Genomic DNA, 7,075 nt, shown 5'->3' on the forward strand with positions numbered 1-7,075 from the left:
GTTTTTTTGTTTTTGTTTTTGTTTTTGTTTTTGTTTTTCTGGGTTACTGTTGCATGGAATACTGTTTTCCACCCTTTAGCTCTTAATCTATGAGATTCCTGTGGGTCAGATGTGTTTCTTTTCTACAGCATATTGTGGGATCATGTTTCTTAATCCATTTTGTCAATCTGTTTCTTTCGATAGGTGAATTGAGGCCATTTAAATTTATGGATATCACTGATATGTACTGGCTTGATGTTGCCCATGTTATGTTCCAGTTGTTTGTTTTCTTCTCCCCTTCCCCCTTATTTAATTGCTTGTCCTGCTTTCTGCTTTCTTTCTGTTGTTGTTCTAGATGTCATGGTCATTTTTATCTCTAGAATGTCTTTCAATACTCTTTCTAAGGTTGGTTTGGTGGAGGTGAATTTCTTCAGTTGTTCTTTGTCATGGAAGTATATTGTGTCTCTTAAATTTGAATGAAAGTTTTTCTGGGTACATCAGTCTAGTTTGAAAGTTGTTTTCTTTCAGGGCTTGAAATCCCTCACTCCAAGCTCATCTTGACTTGAGGGTTTGTGCTGAAAAGTCTTCTGTGATTCTAACGGGCTTGATAGGTGAGTTGTGTCTTTTCTCTAACAGGTTTCATTATTCTGTTTTTATGCGCCATGTCCGGGATCTTAATGATTATATGTCTGGGTATAGATTTGTGTTTGTTGTGACAGTTTGGCATTCTACATGCCTCATTTATCTGCATATTAGATTTTTTCCCCATGTTTGGGAAATTTTCTATTACTTCTGCGAATAGTTTACCTATATCATTTGTATTGACTCCTGCATCTTCACTGATGCTTATTAGTCTTATATTTTTTCTTTTGGAATCATCTTGAAACTGTTGGATTGTCATTTCATGCTGCATTGTCATTTTTAAAAGTTCTATCCTTTCATGGTCTCTAATTGCAATCCTGTTTTCAAGGTCCAAAATTCTATCCTCAGCACCATTTAAACGGTTTTGTCATCTTTCAATAGAATTTTTTGTTTCTTGGGTGTCTCTTTGAATTTGTTTCATGGATTCTGCTTGTTTTCTATATTGTTCATTACAGGTTTCAATCAGTTTCCTGTGCTCCTCTACTTTTTTTTTTTTTTATCTATTTCTTCTCTAGCTACACTTAGCAACTCCTTTACTAAGGTTGTTATTTCTGTCTTTACATGAGAGATTACTTCTAATTTGAATTCCTCTATAGCCTTGTGGACTTGCTTTTTTTAAAATTTCACTATCTTTTCAGGGATTTCCAGTGTGTGACATTTGAAGTCCTTTATTTCAGTGTCTCCTGTGCTTGCTCCTGATGGACTAGATGTTTGAGATTGCATTTTGCTATTTCATTTTGCCATTTTCCCCTTTCAGATTATTATTTGGTCTTTCAATGACACTAGTGTCAACTGTTGGTAGTGTGTGTCTTAGGGTCCTACTTTAAGGTTCATGTTTGTCCAATTGCTGGGTCCCACAATGAAGAGGTGGGCCAGTCACCTGAATTCCCCCTGCAGGGCCTGTTGGGTGAGTCCTGCATTCTTCCTAGGCTGGCATGCCTAGGAGTACTGACGGAAATCAACTCTTAGTTCCTGCTGTTATTATGTCTTCAGGTTGTTCAGAGTCACCAGATCTCCATGTTTATAGTGTTTGTCTCAGATAGGACCCTACTGTGTCTCATAAGCCCTTTTAATTTTCTCCAGATTGTGGAAATGTTACTGGCCCCTTCTCAACCTAACTGAGGTTCTCTTTGTGGAGGAAGGACTCACTCATCCTCTTGCCATGCTGGCCAATGGCCTACTCCTGAAGTGGGCTTCACTATTGCTCCTGTTTACCCACTGAAGGTGACAAACTGTACTCCTATTTTAGGGGCAAACTCACCTCACTGATGGAAGTCTGCTGAGTTCTTCTGTTTAGATGAGGGTTTTATTGAGTCTCCCCTCAATAAAACATGGTTAATCTACTGCAGTCCAAGGTGCTGGGGGGAGGAGTGGGAGTCAAAGATCAACAGCAATACTAGATCCAGGAGGTGGGATTCCCCGATGGCAGCAGTGGGTCTCCGGGAATGGTGGGACTGTGGCTGGAGTTCCTGGGTCCTAAGGTGGGTAGACATTTTGGGAGTGGTCATGAGAGGGGCCTGGGTCTGGCCCAGCCCTGCACGCACCACTGGTTGGAGTTCCTGGGTCCTAAGAAGTGGTCTTCATTTTTTTTTTTCTTATAGAATTTTAAGGATCATGAAAGCATATATGTATAAAGAGATTTTATAAAATAAATGTGCTATATTACATTGCTTAATATTATTTTTAAATCACCGACATACACAGAATATGGTGTTCCCAAGTTGCTTTTCTGTCAAGCTGCTCTCTCTGGAATTTTTGTAACTCTAGAGACAAATATTAAACAACTAGAAAGGAAAAACTTAACCATTATCTTCTGTGGAAGTTTCACTACTCAGCTGGAGGATTAGCTGTCTTGCCTGGAAGGACTTCACACTGATGATAATGATTGCCAGTTGGTGCTACTTTGGAATAAGAACAGGAAGCATAGTGCTAAAAAGAATCATCCTACTGGCAGCCAAAACTCACAGCTCATAGCTTGAATCTAATCTAATGTACAATATTAAAATTATGACTTCCTCAAATATAGGCACACAGTGACTATGGAAAAAGAAGATTACTGAGTAGTACACGATATAATATAAATCACATGAATTTTATGTTGATTGCATTAAGCACTTATTTTTTCAAATTAATTCATATACTAGTAAAAAATAAAAATAATCTTTTGAATTGTAAGACTTTGTCTAATCAATGTTTTAATTGCTGACACAGGAGATTCTTGTAGGTTAACAACCAGGTTGATAAACATCTGTTTTGACAGACCTTCTTTGTTGCATTAACAAAAAAGGAAATCAATTGATTCTGTATAATAGTTAAAGACATGAAATTTTAGATGTAGATTGATCTCAGTTTATATCTAACCCAACAGCATCATATCTGTTTGAATACTATTAGCCTTACTTCACTAAAACAGTATTATCTGCAAGGCTCATTGAGAGGACTAAATGTAATAAAAAGTGAAAGACATCAGAAAATTATTCCTTGTTACTGAATTCTGTATTACTCATCTACTGATAGCATTACTACAATTTTTGCTGTTTTAGAACAGTAAACATTAATTACCACGCAGATTATGTAGGTCTGGAATTTGGGAATAGTTGTCTGGATATTCTAATTTGAATCTGTAATAATGGGGCAGTTAAAATGTTGGTCAGTCAGTATCAGAAGCACGTGATCGCTTGGCAGGGCTTGGAGCATCCACTTCCAAAATGGCTTCCTCTTTAGTCAGTTGGCACGAGGCCTTAGCTCACTGTGGGCACTTGGCAAAAAGCCCGTTACTTGTTTCATGGACCTCTCCACGGAGTTGCTTAACGGTCCTCAGGATATGGCAGTTGGCTTCTGCTAGAGCAAATGATACAAGTGAGAGTGGGATGCTCTTTTTCTTATGAGTTAGTGTTTAAAGTCACACCCCATACAATTTACATCATAGCCTTTTCTTTATGCAACTCAGTTTTGTTTAGTGTGAAAAGAGGAGCTACCCAAGACCTACTAGGAGGCAGGGATCACTGAGCTATGACTTGCAGTAATGCAAGACTCTATCCAATGCAGTGTGTTTAGAAAGTCCTCAGGTTAAAAGTCTCAACTTCAAAACACTAACAGTAAGGCAGAGATATGGTGTGCATGATATAATAAAGAGGGACCCAAGAAAGAGACAGAAATTGAAAGATCCTCTTCTGAATATAGAACTGAAGGAGTTGAAGCTTCTTAATTATTTTGTTATGAGTTCATTGTTTAAGTGAGAGTTTTAGTTCTCTTTAGGTAGCTAAATTCATGAGCTAAAGAATCAAATTTTCTGTCTTGGAAATATCTTATTAAAATATCCAAAATGAAAGAAGATAATTTTAAATACTTTTGAAGCCCTATAAAAGAAGATTATTACTCATAAGTGAATATTATTGTCAGTTGAAAAAATTCAAGCATTCTTCATTGAAATAATTCTTATATTGCAGGATCAAACGTCAATCCACAGTCTGTTGTATTTAAAGATAAAGTATTTTCCTTATCTTTTTCCCATTTTTCTTGCTTCCATTGCTATTATAGTACTTCATAAATAAAATATTTTGAGTGATTGTGGATGTGATAAGGCTGAGCAAGGGCCTGAAGAACAGAACAGAACAGGAAGTCAAAATTATACTAAATGGTGTTTCTCCTTGCTCATCACAGAATTCACTAAATGCTTACACTGTAATAAGTGTTTTGTTGATCAACAAAAGCCATATGCATAAGCATGGAAGAGTACATGCATGGATACTTCAATTCTTTCCATCATCTTCTGGGTATGGTATCTTGAACAAATTCCTACCCTCTATGTACCTCAGTCATTTCATACGTACAGTCTTCTATTACGGGTTAGAAAACATGGAATGAGTTAGTGTAAAATTATATAAAAATAAGTAAAAAACCATTTATATGAGGTGAAGTCCAGTAAGAGAGATGGGCATGAGTGTAAGTAACTTTCAACTGTCACATATGCCACAATGTGGCATACAGCATACAGCAGCTTACACAAAATGCAATGGTTGCACGAAGTAGAAAGTAATCAATTTCAAAATGGGACTGATGGAATGAATGCTATAGACCAGGAAAAAGTTTGAACTGAGTGTTAAGCATGATTTGTTTCAAGGAAAATGGAAGTGGGATAAAAACATTCTAGACAGGAAATAGCAAGGAAAAAGGAGGGAGGAAGGGAATGTGCCTCCACCTGACATGAGGGGTAAATGCATCAATACTCCTGGAAGATGAGCTAAAAGAAAGAGAGGACAGTGTGGAAAGAGATGAGGGGCTGAAGACTTTGGAAATTATTCACACAGAGCTATGCACTTTTTTATTAACAGTGCTAGAAGATGTATTTAGTTCTTCCTTTGAAAAATTTGTGCTAGCTCTGGAAAAGCTGAGAAAGTCACATGAATAAACCACAAAGAACTGTCAAAGCAATAAGACCGTCTAACTTAGGAGCCAATTTTGCACAAACTAAATTTGTGCCTACCTTCAGGGTTTGTCAGATTGGCTGCCATGAGCTCAAAGGACTTTTATGAACAAGAATGATGGGCTTTTTTGGAATGGAGGCCTAAGGGATGATGTCCTCAAACCAAGAGTGCTAGAGGAGGTGGGGAGGGGAAAATGGCGAAAGTGTATTCAATTGTGAATACACTTGGAAGTGTATTTGGATGATAGAAAGGCTTCACATTGCACAGTAATTAGTCATTTACTTTCTGGGTGATTTTAAGCAAATTGCTTATCCTCATTTAAAATTTAGCATCTATAAATTTATAATAATCAAGCCCTCTCATTGTATCATTCTAAGGCTTAAATATATTATCTTTGAGAAATGAATGGCATATTACCTTGGACATAGTAAGAACTGAATAGGTGTAATATAAAGTTAATGATGATACGGTTGATATTACATTGCTTTTTTTCTCATATGTACTATTGGATGGAGAGATTTGATTTCAGGCACAATGAAAGGATTTGTGGATATCAGAATATCTGAGCCTTTATCATCCGGGGAGCAAACCTATAACATGAGCTGCAGCTGGTTGTTTGTCATCACTGAAAGCTCTAAAATTTCACCATCATTGATCATTTGTCTCAGAAACCTCCCCATACCATTTTTCTGTAAATGAACGAGAACTAGTTTTGAGGCCCTGCAAGACCAATCCTTCTTTGTGATAGTAAGGGCAGGGTTGTTTTTTTTTTTTTTTTTTTTTAGGTGAAAACTATTTTCTCTGACAGTGCACTGGTAGGAGTGATTAAGCTTTAATGAGTGAGACAGAAAGCAGAAGTATAGCCACTGCAAGAGTTGGATCATGTTTTGTGGGATGACAGATACTCTTCACATACAGTTATTTATATTCTTTCTAGCTGAAAGTATTGCAGGAATGAGCTGTTACACCTCTGTGCTTTGATAGCCCTAACAGCAATTTAGGGAGAGCAATATAGTGAAATCTTTACCCCTCAGTTTTTTATCTATAAAAAGGAGTTTTTGTAGGCTTACTGGTAACAGTTCTTGGAACATATGTATTATGCTCTTGCTTAACTGTATCCGCTGTTAGATCAGCTGAAAGCAGACTTATTTTAAAAGATATATCAATTATAAGAAAAACAATACTAAAGACATTGTAGGAACATAAAAACCAGTGGCTCATCACATCAAGAATTAGAAAAGGCTTACCATTCCCCAAGAGGAGAAGCACTTTCAGTCTTAGACGTGGACAACAGGCTCCAAAAGAAAAGTAGAGCCTGATGTGCTTGAAACCAAGGTCTGATCTTAGTCCTTGAATTCCTGTCTCAATGTCTAGGACATCAGCTGTGACAAGGCCAGAGGTAACCCAAGAAGCAGGTCTGTACTGAGTGAATCATTTTAGGCTTCTGGAAAGAATAGATGGGCATGGAAGTGGAGGGAGGGAATTTGCAGGGAGAATGTGAGTAAGCCTGGAAAAGAAGGTTGCTGAGGAGGAAGAATGCTGAAAGCATTTCACTCACCACAGTTTCCCTTACAGCCACTGCATAATGGCAGCAACAGACATGTGTTGCCTTCAGGTATCACTTTATGAGCCATGGAGGTGTTTGAAAATTATTGTTGCAGTAACAGCTGTATGTATTTTAGATTCCAGAAAGTCCGGGTCAAAGTAGCTCCTGAGAATTGTATAGTATGGAAATGGAGTATTTTTCTGGGAAATTTTCTGTTATTTACTGTCAACTTTATCACCAGATCCAGGGTCACTACAAAACTGCACTTCAACTTTGCCTTTTAAAATGCAAATCAGTCACTTAAGCAAGGTCACTGTAGCCACCAGAACTCTATTAAGCTGGATTTACCTTTGATTTTCATTTTTCAGTATCAGAATGTGATCAGAAAGGAAAAGAGAGCTCTTCTCCATTGCATCGCAGAGTGGACAGGTCACATTTCCAGCTCTTTATTCTTTTCACTTGTCTTATTGCTAACATTCCT

Source organism: Cavia porcellus, unplaced genomic scaffold (assembly GCF_034190915.1).
Source record: "Cavia porcellus strain 051 isolate PalLab524CR breed Dunkin Hartley unplaced genomic scaffold, mCavPor4.1 scaffold_9, whole genome shotgun sequence".
NCBI lineage: Eukaryota > Metazoa > Chordata > Mammalia > Rodentia > Caviidae > Cavia > Cavia porcellus.